Source organism: Balaenoptera ricei, chromosome 1 (assembly GCF_028023285.1).
Source record: "Balaenoptera ricei isolate mBalRic1 chromosome 1, mBalRic1.hap2, whole genome shotgun sequence".
Classification (NCBI taxonomy): domain Eukaryota; kingdom Metazoa; phylum Chordata; class Mammalia; order Artiodactyla; family Balaenopteridae; genus Balaenoptera; species Balaenoptera ricei.
In genome coordinates, this window is record NC_082639.1 from 53,429,575 (window position 1) to 53,452,005 (window position 22,431).

General features: G+C 46.0%; 1 non-coding gene across 1 annotated transcript; it reads right to left on the reverse strand.

Moving 5' to 3' along the window:
- Positions 1 to 11,936: 11,936 nt before the first annotated feature.
- Positions 11,937 to 12,042, reverse strand: LOC132355219 (U6 spliceosomal RNA). The gene has a single exon (XR_009499571.1). It is a non-coding gene; the product is annotated as a U6 spliceosomal RNA (small nuclear RNA).
- Positions 12,043 to 22,431: the final 10,389 nt, after the last annotated feature.

Here is a 22,431-nt window from a genome sequence, read left to right on the forward strand (position 1 = left end):
TGGAACCTGCGGGACTCCAGACCCCAGCTCTGACCCACTATGCGCACCTTTCAGAGGGTCCATTGGTGCCAGGTAAAACCTAACCAAAGGGGTTTCATTTTTGACACTGAAACTGTGAAGAGGGGAGATAATTTGGGGCAAGGGACACTTCTGAGACTTTCTTTTTCCCATTTTGATGGAAACATGGTTGTTATAATGATTTACTTCCTCTAGGGCACCATTAGAAGCAAATCAATGGCCCTAGAGCCACAATAAATGGCGCAGTCTTGGCCTCGGTATTGGGAATAATAGGGAGCGGTGGGGACTGTGGTGCACTTGAGGGCAGCTCCAGGCTCCTGCCCAAGTGAAGGGGCTGCTGCCACCCAGCTCTCGCCAATTTTCGCCATTCAGGGCAACAAGTTAATATGACCAGATCGACCCATTTTTCAAGAGAAGCTGTAAATCCAGATCTCTAAGTGAAGTTTCCCAATTTGTTGACAACTCATTTTTAAAATGCTAAGCACTTGATATATAGGTCAATATTGTTCAAGCCAAACGAAATTAGTTTATGGAACAGACCCAGCCCATGGAGCAGGGGTTTGTGCCCTTGAGTTTTGGGTACTTCACACTATTTCATTTGGGCCTCCCATTGCCCCTACAGGATGGACCCAGCATGGATTACTATTTCCATTTTATGGAAGAGGACACCCCTATTCAGGAGGTTTCCCTAACTAGCTCAAGGTTGCACAAGGTAATTGCTAGAGCTGGAACTGAAAGCTAGGCATTCTGATTCCTGATCCTGAAGCCTTTTCTCTCTGCATCCTCTGATCTCATTAAGATTTTGTTTCTTGGTTTCTAGGCATTGTGAGCCAGGTTAGGCATGGGGCTGGCACTGGGGTGTGGAGGCAGAGCACCTTTCCTGGGAGGATGGAGTAGGAGTGCCAGACTGCTGTCCTCGAAAGCTCAGCCTGATGACTCAGAGGTGAAGCTCTGTCTCGAGGGTAAAGCTGAGTCAGAGAAAACAAGGTCTGAATTGGGGCAGCTGGGGCTTCCGAATCCCAGATTAGTGTATTGAGAAACAGGATGAAAAACAAACTAAGCAAATACACCCACCCCCTTGCCCCTCACAAAACCAGAATCCATGGACTCAGAGACACGGGCTAGAGCATTGCCTATTTTTCCTGTCATGACAGGAAAGCAACAAGAATTAGACTGGAAAGTGGACCCTTGGGCGGTCCTGAGAAGAGAGAACCCTTTGCAGACAGCAGGTCTTCTAGAATCTTAGGTTTGGGCATCTCCACTGCAAGACTCAGCCTGGGCCTTTCAGACAGAGTGAGTCTGAAAATCCAATTTAGAATGACTGCACCACACTGCTGGAGCCTGGAGCTGCATAATCAAGGAACTGAGCAGCAGACAGAGAATGGAGTGCCTCCTTACCCCCACCTTTTCTTGGAATTTGGGGTAGAGTGTAGGAGGATTAACAGTTATTCACCGTCTGCCATGTATGTGCCAGGCACTGGGTTGAGGATTTTACATACATGATCTCATTGGGACAATAAAATCTGTGAAATGGCTCTTATTCTCCTTTCAGGGATGGGGAGGCACAGTGTCACTTGCCTGAGGGCACACAGCTAGTAAATTGGGGAGGTGGGTTCAAACACAGGTCTTGGTGACTCCAAAGACTGAATCTTCTCTAACTGGGGGCCTAGAAATTACAGCCAGTGTGGAGGTGGGTCACTCAGATCCTGCTTCAAGAAAGGACACACCAATCAATGGTGTGTTGGTAGTGTTTAATAACTGGCTCCCAGGGCGCAAATGTGTGCATAGGTACAGTCAATGCTCATTATTCCAGGAAGTTTTATAAAGTGGCAGCAAACACTGAAATTGCTAATATTGAACCATTGCTCCCAGGGAAAATACAGGATTAGGTGCCTATAAGCCTTTTGGCACATTTTCATCAACTGATCAATACATAGCTTTGTTTTATGTTTTTGTTTAAAGAAAAAAAAAATATATATATATATATACACACATTATATTTTTAATATGTATCATTGATTCATTAACATTGAACTAATGGCCAACCGTGCCATAACTCACACCTGAACAAAGGTTATCTAACACACATATTTTCTCCAAAAAACAGCCTTCTTGTGCTTAGGAACACTGGTAGCACTTCAGCAGTATGCTTTGGGGCTGTCTTAAACAGTGAAATCACCTGCAAAAAGTGTGAAAATGCAAAAAAGTGCCACCAGATAGACCACAAAAAGGACGCTTGTTTACAGCATGAGGCTGAAATACGAAAGCAGAGGGTCACCTTGCAACCTCAGCTGGGAATGTGCACACCAGTTGACTCAAAATTTTGGTAAAAATTTTGCACATATCCACAAATGACTACAAACTTGCTGCAAGTATTGATTTGGGGTTACAGATAAATTTTAGCAAGTAAGTGAATTCGCAAACACAGAATCCACACATTATGAGGAATGGCTGTACATATAGGTATCCATGTATGCCTTCTGGGCCCTTCATATCCACTACCTATCCCTCCAGGTTTATCCCCCATTATCCTCCAGCCAGACTGGACACTTAACCATTCTCCAAACATGTCCCACACTTATCTAGCCTATGACTGAGCGCAGGCCACTGCCTATACCTGGACTCTTTCTCCTCTGCCTCCCAACACGCATGCGCGCACACACACACACACACACACACACACACACACACACGCACACTCTGTCTTCTCATGTCCAAATAATTCTGCCATGCAACTGTACCTTCTTCCATAAAGGCCTTCCTGTTGCCCAACAATGGGATTTCTCCATCCTTGGGACCACCGTGGCATTTTGAAGCCTGTGTCAGACACTGCTCATGTTCTACTGTATGGTCAGGGCCCTCAAGATGGCTGTTGTCTTGCTCTCTGTACATCCCCTGCTGTCTAGTCCCTGCTTCACCTACACCCTACTCACATGACTATTCAATCCTCTTAATCATAGGGCTTAATCAGTAACGGCCTATGGCGCTTGACCTCCGTCCCAGCTGCTGGTTTCCCCGGTAATTGATGAGCCAACCTGACGTCAACATCCCCTATAACTGGTAGATTCCATCCTCTCCCCTCTAGAAGACTGCTGCTGGGTCCTGCCACTGTCTGCTGTACATGGTGAGGTGTCACTCCAGGACTTCACTTTGGACTTGTAAGATTCCCTATCCAATATATAGTTAATGTCTCTGTCGTTGTCTCCAGGCTCTTTCTTCGGCCTCGCAGCTGGACTATTACAAGGTCTGCAGGTCTGTGGAGTAACATCTACCTTGCAGGCCTGCAGCCTAACATCTATCTTGTATTACAAGGCAGCCTTAGTGATCTTCAAAAAACACAAATCTGATCATGCCACTCCCCTGCTTAAACCCTCTGAAAGGCATCCCATTGCTCCTGGGATAAAATCTGGATTCCTTTAAGAAGGCTTATAAGTCTAGCCCCTTCCTACCTCTCCAGCTTCATTTTGTGTCTGCCTCACCCTCACTTCTCTAGCCACGTGAGACTCCTTTATTATCTCTAACATGCTGGGTTATTCCCTGCCTGGAGTTCTCTGCACATGCTGTGTTTTCTTCTGCCTGGAATTTTCATCCCTCCAATTCTTTGTCTAGATAATTAGTATGAGTCTCAAGCATCACTTCTGTAAGGAATCTCTCTGATGTACCCCAACCTCCCGCTGGACTAAGTTAGGAGTTCCTGGTCTCCAGTGGCAGCTCTGCTTTTCTCGTAACACTCAGCACAATTTAAATTACGTGTTATTGCCCATTCTCCCACAAGATTGTAATTACATGAAGAGAGGCCTATATTCAGCATCTAGTTCAGAATCTGGCACATATAAATGTAAATCTCTCAATAAATGTTTTATGAATGAATAAGTAACTAAATCTCCATTGTCTTCAGACCTATTTGGGGAGTGATAGGTTAGCAGATAGGTAAAATAATTATGGAGATGTCAAGTTTTCTCTTGCTTACTTGTGAGGTTAAATTACTACTATGTTGGTGTTTTATACCACACAATTTTAAATACAAAAAAGTTACTATTATTATTAAATTCAAAAGGAATATGTCCCCACTACATTATATCATACACAAAAATCATTTAGATAATGTAGATTAAAGTGTGAAAGATAATCAATAAGCTTCTAGAATATAACATAGAGAAGACTCATGTCCTAGAAGGAGGCCAATTGGTCTTAAACAAGGCACTAAACCTAAAGAAAAGTATTGATAAACTTGGAATACATTAAAATTAACAACTTCCGTTCATCAAAACTTATTGACACAATGGGAATTCCCTGGTGGTCCAGTGGTTAGGACTCCACGCTTCCACTGCAGGGGGCACGGGTTCCATCCCTGGTTGGGGAACTAAGATCCCGCATGCCTCATGGTGCGGCCAAAAAAAAAAACACTTCTTGACACAAACAGCAATCATTTTATTCCCTCTTATGAAGGTAAGGGTCGGCTGGCTTAGCTGGGCAGATGCTGGTTGGGGTTGAGTCATCTAAAGCTCATCTGAGATGGAACATCCAAGATGGCTCTTTTACATGACTGGTTCATCAATGGTGGTTATTGATTGGGAGCTCTGCTAGGGCTGTTGACCTAGGAGTACCTCCACACGGCCTCTCCATATGGCTCGGCCTTCTCACAGACTGGTGTTTCAAGAGCAAGTCTTCCAAAGAGGGAAGAAGTAGAAGCTGCCCAAGCTCTCAAAAGCCAGGACCAGAACTGATGCAGCATTGCTTTCAACATGTCTTATTGATTAAGCAGGCACAGGGCAAGCCTAGATTCAGAGGGAGGGAGTAATAAACACCAATTCTCAATGGGAGAGTGAAAAAGAACTTATAGTCACCTTTAACCTACCACAATACTACTAAGAGAGTGACAGCAAACCACAGACTAGGAGACTAATGTTCAAACAACGTTATCAGTTGAACTGTGTCCCTCTCCCTCAAATTCATATGTTGAAGTCTTAACCCCTGGCACCCTAGAATGTGACTTTATTTGGAAATAGGGTCATTGCAGATGTAATTAGTTAAGATGAAGTCATATTGGAGTAGGGTGAGTCCCTACTCCAGTATGACTGGTGCCCTTATAAAAGGGGAAATTTGGATATGGAGACACGTACAGTGGGAGAATACCATGTGAAGATGAAGTCAGAGATTTACAAGCCAAGGAATAACAAAGATTGCCAGCAAACCACCAGAGGCTAAGAGAAAATTGTGAAACAGACTTTTTCTCCTAGCCCTCAGCAGAAACCAACTCTGCCAACACCTTGATCTCAGACTTCTAGGCCCCAGAATTGTGAGACAATACATTTCTGTTGTTTAAGCCACCCAGTTGACGGTACTTTGTTATGGCTCTCCAAGGAAATTAGTACAATATATAAAGAATGTCTGCAAAGCAATACAAAAAAAAAATCCACTAGAGAAATGAGCAAAAGTTTAAGCAAACACTTCATGATAGAAGACATTCAAAGGTCAACCATATGAAAAAATGCTCAATATCACTAGTTATTTGAGAAATGTAAATTAGACCTCAATAAGGTCTCACTGTACACACTTCAGAATAACTTATAGTAAAAAGGTTAATATCAATAATACAAAGTGTTGGCAAGAATATAGAGCAAATGGAACACATAAACATTGCTCCTGGAGTGTAAGCTGGTAAAAACCACCTTAGAAAACTGTCTGAATCTACTAATGACCCAGTAAGTCCACTCCTAGGCATAGACCGAATAAAAATGTGTACATATGTACAACATGGGGCATAATCATGAATGGTTATAACACTACTATTCTTAATTTCCCCAAACTAGAAACAGTCTAAATTTATATCCAGTACAGAATGGAGAAATAAACTGTGTTTTAGCACTGCAATGTAATACTATACAGCAGTGAGGATGAACCAATCCCTGCTACATTTAAACAACATGAATGAATTTCACAAAAACGAATAATGAGCACCAAGAACAGAGCACAGAATATATGATTCCAGCGGCTTCCCTGGTGGCGCAGTGGTTAAGAATCTGCCTGCCAATGCAGGGGACACGGGTTCGAGCCCTGGTCTGGGAAGATCCCACATGCCGCGGAGCAACTGGGCCCGTGAGCCACAATTACTGAGCCTGCGCGTCTGGAGCCTGTGCTCTGCAACAAGAGAGGCGGCGATAGTGAGAGGCCCGCGCACCGCGATGAAGAGTGGCCCCCACTTGCCACAACTAGAGAAAGCCCTCGCACAGAAACGAAGACCCAACACAGCCAAAAATAAATAAATAAATAAAATTAAAAAAAAGAATATATGATTCCATTTAATAAAGTTCAAACACAGGAAAAACTGCTCTGATGAGAGAAATCAGGGTAGTGGATATCTTTGGAAAGGAGAGAGCGACTAGGAGGTAGCACAATGGATATCTTGGGGGGAGGGTGATAATTTTTTTTTTTTCAATCTGGGTGATATTTTACTTTGTGAAAATTCATTGAATTGTACTTTGTGCGCTTTTCTGTGTGTGTTATACGTCAATGTAAAATTTTATTTAAAAATTAAATAAATACATTCCAGAGTGTCAAGTCATCTTTACCCACTGATAACTGGAAATACTAGTCATGTTTTTCACATTTGTAATGATTTATAAATGTGTTCTACTGGAATATCATTCTGAGCATCTTTGAGGTTTTGTAAAGAAAAAAGAGATTGCAAGTTCAATTTCTTTATCTTTTTATATAATGAAGCTTTGTTGTGTATGTGAAATATTCAATGTTGATTAACTATTTAAAACTTGGTTAAATCATAGAGTGGACAATAGCATATTAAGCAAGGATTTGACACTAAGTTGGGAGGCACAGGCGATCCATTGGATGACAGAATTGGTCATCAAACAGATCTCAACATCAGTTTGCATTCTAATCTCCATATGGATGGCAGCCTCCACTCCAACCTTCCTGAACATGTAATTCCTCCAACTCCAGGAGCTCTCTCTCCCTCACTTCCAGGTTATTTCACATATAGCATTCTCTGCCTAGAATGGTCTTACATAGCTCTTCACCTATCTAACTCCTTCCAAGTCTAGTTCAGGTATCACCTGACCCTTGTGATAGACCGTCTCTGAGATGTTCCCCAGTGATCCCCTCCTCCTGGTCTTCATGCCCTGTGCAATCCCTTCCCTTGAGTGTGGGCTACACCCAGTGATTCACTTCTAAGAAATAGAATATGACAAAAGTGATGGGATATCACTTATAAGACTAGGTTACAAAAAGACCATGGCTTCCATCTTGGGCTCCCTCTCCTCTTGCCTTATTCTCACTCTTTTTCTCGCAGAACCCTTGCTCAAGGAAGTCAGGTGCCTTGTTGTTAGTAGCCCTAGGAAGAGGCCCACGTAGCAAGAAACTGATGTGTTTGGCCAACAGCCAGTGAGGACCTGAGGCCTGCCAACAGCCAGGTGAGTGGGGTATTGATTCAGAATGAATCCTCCCCAAGTCAAGCATTGAGATGACTGCAGTCCCAGATGACACCTTGATTGCAGCCTTGTGAGACCTTGAGCCAGAGGTACCAACTAAGCAGTACCCAGATTTCTGACCCACAGAAACGTTGATCTAATACATGTTTGCTGTTTTAAGCAGCTGAAGTTTGGTGTAATTTGTTACACAGCAATAGATGACTAATACAGCCCCCACCTTCACTTCTCCCACCCCCAGTTGGACTCACTGCCCCTGTTGTACCCAATGTTTCCCAGAATCACAGCATTTATCACACATTATAGTAATCTACTGCTTACTTGCCAATCTCTTCCATGAAAATGACCAGGGACCATGTCATAACTTTTTTTTATTCCACTTCCTAGAACTTAGTTGTACTCAATAAGTGTTTGATTAACACATGAAAGACGAAATAGATGCTAGCTGTTCAACCTTGGGAAATAATAACCTCTCTGATTCTCAATCTTTTCATCTGTAAAATGACAACAAAATTTGTAGAATGATTTAAGAGACAAAAAGAGCATGACTTGGTAAGTAATTAGATGTGAAACGTGAGGGAAAAGGAAGAGTCAAAGTTTGGACAACTGGGTATTCCTAAAAGAGAGAAAGAATACCAGAGGAGGAGACGGTTTAAAGTAGAAGATGGTGAGGTCAACTTTGGAGACGCCAAAATTGAGGTATTTATGAACACATCAACCAGGCTGATGGGTATATACTCCAATGCTTGCAAGGTCTGTGGTGGGATACTTTTGGGAGTTAATGGCATGTAGATGGTAACCAAAGCCATGGGAGAGAAGCCAAAGAGTGAGATAAGCTGTGGGCTGAGAATAGACACTTAGGGAATATTCTCATGAAGGGGAAGATATAGACAGAGGTCTGTCTACAATAGGAAGGCTGTGGTAACCCAGATGGATGGATGTAGACAGTTTCACAAAGCAGGGAATGATCAGCAATAACAAATACAGCAGCGATCAAGATATTAACATCCTTTGGAATCAGTCATTGGAAGATCATTGAAGACTGTTGCAGATTGTTTCGTTCAGAGATGACCGTAACAATATTTCCCATCCCATATGCTCTTCTACAATGTGACCTTGCCTCTGTCCCATTGAGAGATGGGGTCTATACTATCTCCCTTTGATTCTGGGAGGGCTTGTGACCACTTTGATTAGTGATCATGATGGAAGTGGTGCTATGGGATTTCTGAGGCTATAAAAGTCACAATTTCTGAATCATAAAAGGCGATGCTTCTTCCACCTCATTTCCTGGAACACTAGGGCATGCCATGTAAGAAGCCAGGCTACCCTGAGGCCACCATGCTGTGAGGAAGCCAAACCACATAGAGAGGCGTGTATAGGTCTCTGGTCACCATCATGGAGCAGAGACAAGCGATACTTTGTGACCAATCTGACTTCCAGACCCTCAGAATGCACAAGCATAATAAAATGGTTGTTTTATGCCACTACATTTTGGGGTAATTTGTACTTTATTACACAGTAATAGTACCTAGAACAATGACTTTAGGGAAAGAAGTTTCCATGGAATGGTTAGGACAGAAGCCAGAGTGCAGTGGGTTGGGGAATGTGTAAGAGAAAGAGGGGACACGTGAATAGATTATCGTGGGGGGAGCTCAAATTGGAGGATGATAGAAAGGGACTTAGGAGAGTTCTTGTCAGATGGAATAGACTGGACAGATTTATAGGAAAAGAGGAAAATATCAGAGGAGTGAGAGTGTTGAAGCAGAGAGGAGAGGTTGTAACAGAGGAATCAGCAGGGGAAGTCCCAGGCACAGGTTGAAGAGCTGGACTTGAACGGTCTCCACGGAGACTGGAAGAAAATAACTGGAATTTGTTGGGGCAGGAAGGCATGGCAGGATAGCAGGCAAGGAAACTGGTGGTACTGGTGTGAGTGCAGTTCACATGATCACCTACCAAGTCTGGACTTCCAGCTGGGGAGACTGATAGACCGAAGGAAATGGAAGGAACAAAGAGCTGGGGTCTCTTGGAGGTCAGATTGCAGGTATCATGGGTATGAAGTCTTGAGATAGCCAAAAGAGTGGGAGAATGCAACCATAAAGGAGGTTACTAGAATCCAGATGACACAGTCCTGGGTCATGACAAGATCAAGGGTGGGGTCTGGGAGTGGTGGCTGAAGCAGAGGAGAGTTGAAGTCCCTTGGAGTTAAAGAGATCAAGGAAGTAGCAGTCCAGTCAGTTGTCTGCCTGGGCACTGAAATCTCTTAGGGTGACACAGGACTTGAGTAGGAGAGGAATACTGAGAGCCAGGCCATGAATGATCCAGTGAATGAGCATCGGACAGTTTTCAGTATTGAGGAGGAGAGATGTTGGATGGCATGAGGCTCAAAGAAAACTATGAGTCTGGCCAAGCAATGGTGTGGAAGTGACAGAGGAAAGCCAGGACAATCCAGCCACCACTTCTACTTCCGAGGTGCAGGGTATGGGCCTGAGAGGGTGAGCAACTTTCTCCTGAAGGGCTACATAGAAAGTGAAGACTTCTGTTAAAACAAAAGATGATGAGAGCCTTCTAACGAGGATCTGGGGATAAAGGGAGCGTGTGTCCATAGTGGATGGAGGGTTCCTGAGGGTGTAATGACTAAATAGGGTTTGGGAGTGGGGTGAGTAAGAAATACAAGGAGGGCAAGTAATGGTGCGTGTGGGGGGGGTGTGGAATTTGAGGTCGCGGAAGGGACTTTTTGTTACAAGGCCCTTGTTCTAGGCAGAGACCCTCTTAAAGTATTTAGAACTTTAGTATTTAGAGCCTGAGCTATGCGGGCGGTGGGGCCTTGTTCTAGGCCAAGGTTCTTGCTCTCCAAGTCCAGTGCCCCTCCCTTGGGCAGGCCCCTCTCATTGGAGCCAGGAGGCCCCTATGCCTGGCAGATGACTGTCTGCCAGGGACACTGTAGAAGGGGAGTGGGGGGTGGACGGTGGGTGGAGCTGGCGCCTGACTGTGAGACCCCCTCAGACGGCCTGGGCATTCCTGACTCAGGAAGTCACACATAGCAATGGATCTTCCTGTTATGACTGTTCTGCTATAAATAAAACAGAAAAATGTGAGAGTTCTTGAACTTTCCTGAGAGGAAGACAATAAAAGCAATTTGACCACCCACCTGGAAGCTCATATTAAATAACTTTTTTAAGACAGAAATGGACATGCTCCTATTAATAAGCCTGGCGAAGTAAAGCCTGTCTGCGGCCAGAGTGACTCTGAAAGCCTCTTTCCCCACAGAGGCCCTGAGGGGAGACTAAGAGAAGGGGTGTGATCCTGTCATTGGACAAGCCCACGCTGGTCACTGCAGGTAGAAAATTCTACAGGGAAAGAGTCCTCAGCCTCTAATCCACCTCTTGCCCTTCATGGAGAAGTTTACGCACATAATTATAGCATCTAAAGGAGAGACCAAGTATGTTGTTTTCCAGGCAAACCCTGTGAGACCCCCAACAACCTGAGGGAGGAGGGTCTGTTTGATGCCCATTTTACAGATGTGGAAACTGAGACTTAGAAGAGTACATTTACGCCCAGGTTCTCACAGTTAGAAAAAGCAGCTGGGATTTGAGGCACTCTAGCTGCCGGATCCGGGGAAATAACCACTCCACCATTTTCCCTGCCTGCCTGAGGCACAATGTAGTTGTGTGAAGGCTTTCAAAGTCAACTTCCTCTTGCTTCACCTCAGATGTGGTCGGGAGGCAGCTGATCATCACGTCCACTCTGCTCCTTGCTCACACCGTCCTTCAGTGTCCTGGCTGTAATCTGCAAAGCCACTGTGGACTGAACATCAGGTCTCCTTCAACCCAGACGCCCCCAGCATCCTGCAGGGAGGTCACCCTGGCCATCAGACACTCGGAATTCCTGGTTCCATGGAACAGAGAGCCCCTCAAGAGAAAGGGAGTCAGGGCTGGAGCTGAGACTGAGGGGCCCTGGGGGTTCTGTGGGTCGTGGTGTCCACCTCTGTCGCTGCCTTTCTCGCCGTCTTCTCTAGAGCCTCACTTCTCGCTGCACACCTTCTCCTACCCAGGTTTCTGCCTGCCTCCTCCTGGCCTCTCCCCCTCCCACGGCGGCTCTGACTCCGCCACGTGGGACCTTCCAACGCATTCCCGTGGCCCCCAGCCCCTCTGCTAACTGCCTGCGCATCTCAGCGTTCTTGGTTCAGATTCCTGAGGTGGGAATATGATCGGCCTGGCTCCCTTTTGGGGCTGGACCATAGGTCGTAGGTCGGTGGCTGGCCTGAGTTGGCTCAGATGACCTCCCGGCTGTACTGAACACCAGGGGTGGGACAAACACGGCTGAGGAATGTCCCTCGGCTCTTTCAGCCGGGGCTCTCTGTTGAAGTGTTCTTTTTATTTTATTTTAACATCTTTATTGGAGTATAATTGCTTTACAATGGTGTGTTAGTTTCTGCTGTATAACAAAGTGAATCAGCTGTACATATACATATATAAAATTATGGAACGCTTCACGAATTTGCGTGTCATCCTTGCACAGGGCCATGCTAATCTTCTCTGTATCGTTCCAATTTTAGTATATGTGCTGCCGAAGCGAGCACGAATTGTTCCTTTTAGAAGAGATGATGGTCAACATTTGTACTGTACTGCTAAAACCTCCACCCGCCCTCAGGCAGGAACACAGGCTTTTGGTGCATTTATAAATGAGGGCTTTTAACTGCCAGAAATGATAACATACAGTCAGCATACTCTCACTCCAACGTTCACTAGTGTGTGACCCCGTTCCCTTTCAAACTGCTCCCTCTGCCAAAATGTCTCTGTCTCTGAGAGCTCCCAGATAGTGACTCCTGTGTGAGCGATGGGTCCAGTCTGTCGCCAGACGACATCTGCATGCTGTCCTCTTGCCACACACACTGCTGGCCCTGCCGCCTCTGGCACTGGCGTTTTTGCAGCTGTCACTGTGTCCCCCAGCCTCTGCTGATGCCCTCGGCACACCTAAGCCCTGCGGGGATGTAAAGAACACCCACAGGAGGAGTTCTTCATCCTGTTTTTGTCACCTGTTATTAAGGGGCATCACCATGCTCTGACCTCCGATGGCTTGGGAGGGCTTGAATGAAACTGCTCTTCCGGTTTGTCCTCGCCAGCCACTTTCCCCAGGATCCAGGCACAAGGGCATGAGGGGAGGGCAGGGGCGGTGGCTCACAGGCTGGGGCAAAGTTGAGGAGAGACAGCGGGCCTTACTCTGCATCGGCCTCCATTTGGTTCCCTGGCGTTGGGTTATTCCCCAGGAAATTCCTGGTCTCTCAGGCTAGTAGACTTGGGCCAGACCTACCCCAGAGTCTAACCCTGATGGTGGAGGTGGCTTAGAATCGAGGTGGCCGTCGTGGGCACAGCCTCCCAGGATCAGCAGGACGGAGGACTCTGGGGTGAAAAATATAACCAATCTGGTGGGTAAGCTGATGGGCAGAGGGCAGATGAGCCCTTAAATTTACACTGGTCTCCTCTCTATACCTCTCGCTGCCTAATCTTGGGGTGAGAAGTAGAAAAGGGTAAGAGCTGTAGGGAGAGGAATGGGGCAAGAGATTGGGCCAGACAGCAGTGGACCTAGGGCAACGGGTTAAGCATTCACACATGCTAGAGCACCTAGCCTCTCAGGGGGTGATTTATCCCTGGCAGCCAGTCCTTTACAAGGCACGTAGCCTAGCCTTGTAGGTCAGCTGGGAACAGATGGTATAGACTTGATGTGACACTCAAGAGCACATTTTCAGGAGCCAGACTGCATGCATGAGAATTCCAGCCCCACTCACAAGCTGTGTGACCTTGGACCAGTTACAACAAGTCTCTGTGAGGTGGGAGTCACTATAGGACAGACCATGTAGGGTCATTGTGAGCAGGCCACCAGATGGTACACACAAAGTGCTCAGAACGGTGCCTGGCGCTCGGCATGGGGTTCACTATTGTTGCTGAACTCATCTGTGTCTTACCTTCTCCAACAAGATTGTTAAGTCCCTCAGGGATTTCAATTTTTTTTTTTTCTCCCTGTACGTCAGTGTTGACAATGGGAAAATAAATGAGTGAATGATTGGAAAATAAACTTACTTACAAATTTCCAGGGAAGAAGATCTTGTCAACAATGCTTAGACCTGTGTGATTTTATGCATCTGCTGAGGCTCATGCCCTCAGTGTGATGACCCAGGCCCACTCCCCTCCCCACGCTCTCCCCCATCCCCATATACCTACCCACATCTGCACACCCCTATACTCAATCTTCTCCCCACACGCCTCCCACACACCCACACCCACCTTCTACACTCCCCACAAGCACACATACAGCCTCTCACACGCAGCCACACCCACTTCCCTCACAGACTCCCCTCTCCACACACCCATCCTCACAATCACACACTCACACGCACACTCCCATCCTGACACAAGGTAAGGAATGTATTTTCCTTCTACACCCTTCTTTAGGGTAAGTCAGGAAAAGAAGATGAGCCTCCTGGCTGCTCTAGGTCTTCAGCCCTTCGCCCTTTCTGTCCCCGCCTCCCCTTCTCTCTACCTGTTCCTCTCTCAGTTGAAAGAACAGAGCCCTGGGAAGCCTGGACCTGAGTTTCTCAGATGCCACTGAAATGAAGCCATAGTTCAGAGGTCACTCAGAGTCAGAGTCACCCTCGATTTCCTCATGACAAGGGGAAACTCATTTTCTCCTTGGCTACCTGAACAGAAACGATTCTTTTCTCAATCCCAGAGGAATACAGCTCTGCCTGCTCCGGAGCGACTCAGCTGCATCTGGAGTCTTCCGCCCGCAGGGGAGTTTCTAACCACTCTCAGCTCCCCTCTGCAATGGTTTTCACGTTGCCTACATGACAGAGAGGAGAAAACTGACTTATATTTAACACAGATATTTGCTTAAAATGTTTAACAAATATCTCTATTCGAGCAATATAATTTAAACCCCACAGCACTATTAGGCTGGGTAGTCCTCCGTTTTACAAATGAAGAAACTGAGCACAGAGATGTCCAGTGACTTGTCCGTGGTCACACAGGAAGTAAATGGTGGCGCCAAGACTCAGATTCTTCTGACTCCAAAGCTGCAACTAAAAATGGAAAGATCCTCCCTATACTCTTAGGTTCAGGGAACAGCTTTGCCATCACATGGCCTTGTCTTCCACTGGTCTAGTGACACGCATAGCCTTTTCCTGTGATGGGCTTCGATATGAAACCAAATGTGACTTGGCAGCTCTGTCTTTTGGGGGAGATACAAGTACTTCCTCTTGTCTCTGGCAAGAAGCCTCTCCATCCATCCACCCAACCATTTATCTGTCTATCTATCCGTCCATCCATCCACCCATCCATCTAACTAAAAGCTTTCTGAGCACAATTTATTCATCTATAAAATAGGGATAGTTGATGTAAAGTTTGAGTGTTACAAAACTTGTTAAATACCTGACATATAGTGGATGCATTAATATTTATTCCATGATGTCTTTGCCTTGTTAAGGAGTCAGTTTCAGGGTGATTTTAATTCTTCTTTGGAATGTCCCATTCCTGCAGCTGGATAATGTTCAAAGAGCTCTATCCTTTGATTTTTGACTCTGGGGACCTGGGGTTATGGGGATGCATTGGGTCCTTTTTATTAGATGTGTCTCTCTGGCTTCCACAGAGAACAGTAGGAAAGTCCCACATAGGAAAACTGTGGGCAGGGGGATCATGAATGATATAAACAAAAGTCAGGAGCAGCCTATAGGCTTCATCTTAAAGGAGTCAGGCATGGTAGGGGGAGGGGCTGGAGAGCAGGAAGTTTAGATTAGCTTCCCACCTTTTCTCTAGACTCCTTATCTCTCAAGAAGGAATTTTGTGCAACATTGAACTATAAAAATCCTCCGTTGGGCCTTTGATGCGTCTTCTCTGTAAAAAGACTGACCTGGCCCTTAGGGAGAAGGAGATGGAAAGCTTAAGGTCTGGGTTTGGACGGCAGTGAACAAAGCTGGCAAGCCTGAAGCCTGGACAGTTTCCTGGAGATAATGATCATGGAACTACTTATGCATGATATCCACACAGTACTTTACAGTTTGCACAGTTTCCATATGTGCCATCACATCACAACCCTGTATGTCAGGAAGGACAGGCATTTTTAGACTGTAGGGGATCGAAAATATGCCACCTCAAAATATGCCACTTTGGCAGAAGGATTATTTTGAGCTCAAGACAATTGAGACACAGTAGACACAAAAAAAGCTCTCCACCCTCACCCCCTATTTGCCTCAGAGCAGAACATAAATTTCCATTTGCAGAGGTGTCTCCTTCTCCTGTACTAGGAAGATGAGGACCCAGGAGGACAACTCTTAGACTCTCAATTGCGGGAGACAATTCTATACTCTTATCAGCCCGGAGGTGGCACCACGAGGACTCTCCATAACACATCTTACTAAAATAATCCTTATCTTCTCTTAGTTTCCCATGTATTTTCCTACCCAGTCTTTCCTTTGTCTTATCACTGCTCTACAAATTTATTGTTTTTCATTAAGATGCTATATAAGCCCCTTTGAGGCACTCATCACTGCGTTTCTCCCACATGTACGCATGCTGCACTCATTCATAAACTGTGCTTATTTTTTTTTTCTTGTTAATCTGTCTCTTCAGTTTCTAGGCCCCAGCTGCAGAACCTAGGAGAAGAGGAGAAGGCTTTTCCCTCCCCTACAAGACCTATTCTACAGATGAAGACACTAACATAGCGACAGCTGTGGTCCAGATCACCGAGGCTCCAACCCCACCTTCTGACTCCCAGTCAGAGCCCCCTACCCCATTCCAGAGCACCTCTTTTCACAAGGTCCCTAGACGGGAAAGAGTTATTTCACCATGTCTTAGGCAGCTGTGACTTCCAAAATAGCTTGGAGAGACTGCTGTTAGTTTTTTGCTGCTTTTAAGTTTTTAATTCATTCACTCAAATTGATTTTACAGAGCACCTGCCTCGCGCAGGGAGCTGCCCTCCTGAGCAAGCGCAGGCCATTGCAATTCGGTAGGTGAGGGGCGTGGTCAGGAACAGTTTGCCCCAGGAGCATCAGGTTACCCTGCCAATAACCTCTTGGAGGAAGTGACTCAGCATCCCAGACCTAAAAGATAAGTCAGAGAGACTCAGGCAAAGGGAGCCCGAGGAGACGGTTCTGAGTAGGGGAATCCCCACTGCAAAGAACAGCATGCAAAGAGCTGGGTGAGTTTGGGAAAGTGAAGAGGTTCAGGAACTGGGAGGGTGGAGGGGAAGGAGGAGGAAGGGGAGTGGTGAAGTGCAAGGCTGTTGAGGGGCGCGGGACAGAGGTCAAGGGATTAAGCAGCAACGTTGAGGAGTTAGTCTTCATCCTAAGAGCAATGGAAGCCTTCGGAAGGTTTTAGCAGGGGCTTCAGAAGGTTACAATTGCATCTGACTGAAGTGAGAAGAATAGGTTGGAAAAGGTGGGAGGTGAAGGGTTAAACCTGGGGGATTTTGTTTTTTGGTGTTTTTTCAACATGTCTTCACCACTAGACCTAGAACTCCTGAAAGGCAGAAAATGAGTCAGAAATATGGTCCTAAAGTTGCCAGTGCTCCCACAGAAACAAGCTTCGGAAGAAACAAGCCTTTATTAGTATCACTAGACTTTGGGTGCCCACCATGAGCCAGGCAGAGCCTATATAGACCTGGGCCTGCCCTCAGGAGCCCACAATCTAGTGGCATATAGACATGTAAACTCCACCTAGGTGTCTGCACCAAGTCCTACAGGAGCACCTTGTGGGGCATGGCTGGCTTTGTAGAGATCAGGAAGGCTTCTCAGAGGAGGTGACATCTGAGATGGGTCTTGAAGGTGGAAAGGAGTTTGTTGGGTGGCTAAGTTTTGATCAAAGAATAAAGATCTAAACTTTCTTTAAGGACAGTAAAGTGAGACATTAAAGTAGCGCCTTGGGAGACATTTGTCAGGATTGCCTCACACCTGCTTCCCTGCTCTTATAGGTGATGACTGAATCCCCCACCCCACCTCATCCCCAGCTGCCAACTCAACAACACTGGGACTTCAAAACTGTTCTATTTTCTGACATTTTCTTCACATAAAAATGTGAAGGAAACTTGGTATAGTATTGCCATTAGAGCAGATGGACCTGGCTTCAAATCAGGGCGCTGCCACATCAACTTATTAGGCAAGTGCCCTTGACTTCTCTAGACCCTTGGTTCCTCATCTGTATAATGGGAGTAATAGCAGTTCCTGCATCACAGCATTGATGGGCAGACTCCTGTACCAGTTATGACACCATGGTGTCTCAGCTCCAAAACCCTTCTGTACTCTTCTTTGTCACTTTTGTCATGTGAGTCACTGCAAATTGTGTTTTTGCCAGGCCAGCTGACTTCTACTTAAGTTCTGCCAGTAGGGGTGCTAGAGAGGGCTGGTGAGGGAAGACAGGACTTGCTCCTTACTATCTGCTTCCTGTGGGTTTCCTATCTGAAGAAAGAGATCAGGAGGGCTTCTAAGGGGAAGTGATACCTGAACTGGGTCTTGAAGGATGGAGAGGAGTTTGTTGGGTGGCTATGACCATCTCCCCAGCCATGCTTCTTTACCCTGGCAGCAGCAAGGCCTCCCCATAGCAGTGGCTGAAGCCATTTTGCAGTTTTTCAACACAGAATTAGTTCCATCACATCCAGTCAGAGACATGAGCACCAGCCCAGCCGTGCTCCCTCCTCAGTGGTCTGAATGTCAGCTCACAGCTTCCTTCCACTGAGCCTCTAAATTTTAATAATTCTGACTTTTTCCCCTGCACTCCCTCATACCTAGGGTGATAGCTGCTTTCTGCAGTTGCTATCTCCATTACACCTTATAGTTCTCAATGTACCCTTTCAGTTATCTAGTTAACAATGTTATACCTAGTTAACAATCCTTTATATTGAATTCATTCTTTTCAAGTCACTGATGTGGTTTCTGTCTCCTGGCTGCACCCTGACTGTTCATAATTAATTAAAAGATATGTTACCAACCCTTTTGAGTTAGTTGGTCTCCAACAAGGGTCCTTCTGCCCGGTGTTGCTCACCCCAATAGAACAAGAGTTCAGTTCAGAAGCAAAGGAAAGCTTTGTTCTCTGATCAAAGAAGGAGAGGTATGAGCTCACACTCTAGAGCACACACTCTTCCGGACAGGCTGTGAGCAGGGCTGCTTTATAGGGATCTCCCATGGGGAGGGGGCAGAGCGCTCATGGGGTAGGAGGAACCATCCTGCTCACGTGCCAGATCACGGTGCCTAACACAGCATCTCTGCACACGGTCTGCCACCGCCATCTTGCATTGAGGTGTCTGGTGCAACCATCTTGCTCTAGGAACCCTGATCTGAAGTGCCAGAGCAAGGCCTCTGCGTGTGGCACTCTCTGAGCAAGTGACACTAGACCAAGCACAAAGGAAAAGAAAAAGGTCAGACTTAATCTTATCACCCAGATTCTATCTTTATTTCCTGGGAATTGATAATGAGCTTTGCTGGTGACAAACCCCTCTTCTCTTGTTTGTCCTGCTCCTCATTCTCGAGGGGAGCTGAGGGGCGAGGGTCTGTCTTTTGCAACTGCTTCCTGCTGATTTGGGTGTCGTCATAACCCCAGGTAGAGGAGCAGAACTTCTCCCCAGTTGCCTTTAGTTATGTTTGATTGTCACCAGGACATAGCCCTAACTCTTCGTATCCCTGAGTGACCACCATTTGTCTAACCCTTTGGAGATGAAGGACACCAGACAGTTTTTACATGGCCCAAATATTAGCAAGAGAATAATGGTCACATGTCAAATTTTTCCCAAAAAATGAAGGTCTTTTGCCTGTAGGTAAAAGTGTGCCCTGATATTGAGGATCACTGCCAGGGCCTGAATAGCCCCAGTCACACTTTTGGTTGTTTTTTGGAAGATAAACTGCAGGTAAGAGAGAGGTTCACACGAGTAGTCAAGGGGGCCCTTTGCCCCAGGTTGTCTCTCCAGAGGCTGGGGGCGCTTGGGGTCCTCTTCACTTGAGTGTGATGTGTCCACAGATTGACCCCTGCAACTTCAGGGCAGGATGGGTGGTTAGGGCCAACAAATGGGACCTGTTCCACTTAGGAGTGACCTGATCCCTCGGGCTGCAGGTTTTCCAGGTTTTAGGTTCACCCAGTCTCCTGGTTGGAGGGGGTGGAGGGCTGGTTAAGTGGGTGCAGGCAGCACCTGGTTACCATATTCCGTGAGAGCTTTGATGGTTTCTCTTACCTGAAGGGCATACTGAGTTGTTCCATTTCCAGAGAGTTAAGGTATCCTTTCTCTCAGGCTTGGGGAATGGATCTACCACACCTGAGTTCAAATGTACTTAACTTTACCTTATCTTTTGGGGCTAACCACATGGGGAGCAAGGCAATGGAAACAATCGGATTTTCTTGAGTTTCCTCACATAGCTTGGCTAAGGTCCATTTCAAGTCTGATTGGATCTCTCTACTTTCCCTGATGATTGGGGTCTCCAGGCTGAGTGCAAGGTCCATTTTATGCCCAGGGCACTCTTTATCCCCTTCATAACGTGAAACACAAATGCTGGACCATTATCGCTTTGGGATCCTGGGAGGCCAAACCCGAAGATTATTTCTCTCAGCTGCCATTTCAGTTCTAGTGGGGAATGTTTCTATTCACTCAGAAAATGTGTCTACTAGCACCAGGAGATAACCTGAAATTGCCCAGTACTCTCAGTATGACACTGAAATCAATCTGCCAGTCTTCTCCAGGATATGTCCTTCTAGTCTGAATGGGCCTTATCTAGGGGCCTCTGGGGAGTCTGGATTTGGGGTTGTTCATTGTGCAGATGGGGCAGGTCTCAGCTATCTGAATGATTATATTTTTCATACCAGGGGTTACCATGACCTCAACTAACCAATTATACAGGGCTTCCCTCCCGTAGTGAGTTCCTTGATGAGCCTCCTTGATGACTTGACAAGCTACAGTTTGGGGAAAGAAGTATTGTCCATGTTCATTAACTAGTCACCATGGCCTCCTAGATCTCTATTGAAGCCTCATTTTCAGGCTTTGTCTAATTCTTCCTTAGTGTAGATTGGGGAATAATTGGATGGATCTGGCCTTTGATGTATGAGGGGTAGTTGCCAAGTTATTGGGTTCTAGGGCTGCTCTTTAGGCAGTTGCATCCACCTTGTTTCCCTTTATTACCTCTGCATCGCCCTTTTGGTGACCCCCAACCATGAATCACTACCACCTTTTTTTGGAAGCTGTACAGCTTCTAAGAGCTTCAGTATTCTTAAGCCATGTTTCACCTGTTTGTTCTCTGCAGTAAGCAGACCTCTTTCCTTCCAAATATCCCCGTGTGTGTGTGTGTGTGTGTGTGTGTGTGTTTGTGTGTAAAAGATGGCATATGCATACTGGGAATTTGTGTAAACATTTGGGATCTTCCCTGCCTCAAGCTCTAAGGCTCAGTTGAGGACAATCAGCTCTTCCTTTTGGGCTGAAATCCCTGGGGGTAGGCTTTGTGCCTCTATGACTTAGGTCTGGGAAGTCACCGCACATCCTGTCAGGCTCTTTCCCTCTCTCATAAAACTGCTTCCTTCTGTGAACAATTCCTCTTTTGCCTTTGGCAGAGGCTCACTTCCTAGGTTGGGGCAACTGGAATACATTATGTCTATGGTTTCTATACAAACATGCTCCAGGGGCCCTGTTTCTGTAGGTAGCGGGGTGGCAGGATTTAGTGTCTGACAGGATTTTATGGTAGACACTGGGTTGTCGAAAAGCACAGCCTGAACTTGAATAGACCTTAGAGGGTTTAGCCATTCTGTTCTCTTAGAACTTACTAAAGCCTGAACCTGGTGTGGAGTCCATATAGTGGTTGGCTGGCCAAATGTTACTTTTCAATTAAAGGAAGGTTGTAGCTGCTACCACCCATAGGCAAGGAGGCCATACTTTAGTGGTTAATTTAATTATTTAGAGAAATAAGCAGCCACCTGAGTAAGGGGCCCCAGTTTTTTAGCTAATACCCTAAGGGCGATTCTCCTTCTCTTTTGAATGTAAAAGTCAAAGGGTTTAACTAAATCTGGGAGGACCGGGACAGGGGCCCGAAGTAATTGCTTTTTAAATTCTTGAAAGGTCCCTTCCCATTCTGAATTCCATTCAAAAAGATCATCATCCTTTCCTTTCCACTTTTCATATAGAGGCCTATCTATTAGATCAGAGTTAGGGAACCAGGTGCAGCAAAACCCAGCCATCACCAGGAAACCCCTAAGCTGTCTTCTAATTTTAGGAGGGGCAAGGCTGCAAATGGCTTCTTTCTTTTCCTGGGGTGGGATTCTCTGACCTGTGAGAAAGGAGACTAGGTAAGTCACCCTAGTTTGTGATATTTGAGACTTTTTCTTGGATAACTTATATCCTTTATCAACTAGGTGGTTCAGAATGGTTATGGTATTTTTGTCAGAGGCCTCCTTAGTAGGGCTGGAGATCAGAATGTTGTCTGGGTACTGGAGGAGGATTCCCGACCCCAGATGCAGATCTTTTAGGTCTTTAGCTAAAGTTTCCCCAAAGATGGTGGGGGAATTTTTGAACCCTTGGGGCAGGATTCTCTAACAGTATTGCTGTTTTTTGTTGTCTTTGGGTCCTGCCACTCAAAAGCAAATATTTATTTAGACTCTGGGTCTAATGGAATACAGAAGAAGCCATCTTTTAAATCTAATACAGAATACCAGGTCCTGGTGGATGGTAGTGTGGCCAGCAGAGTGTAGGGATTTAGGGACTACTGGATGTATATCCTCAGTGCCTTCACTGACTGACTGCCCCAAGGTCCTCTGCCATCCGGTATTCCCCATTGGGTTTCTTTATGGAGAGAATGGGGGTATTACAGGCTGATCTGCATGGTCTAATAAGGCCCTGTATAACAGGGGCAATGCCCAAGAAGGCCTCCCGACAGAGAGGGTACTGTTTTCTCTTGGGCCATGTATGTCTGGGTTTTAGGTAGACTATCACGGGACTGGTTCCTACAGCTTGTCCT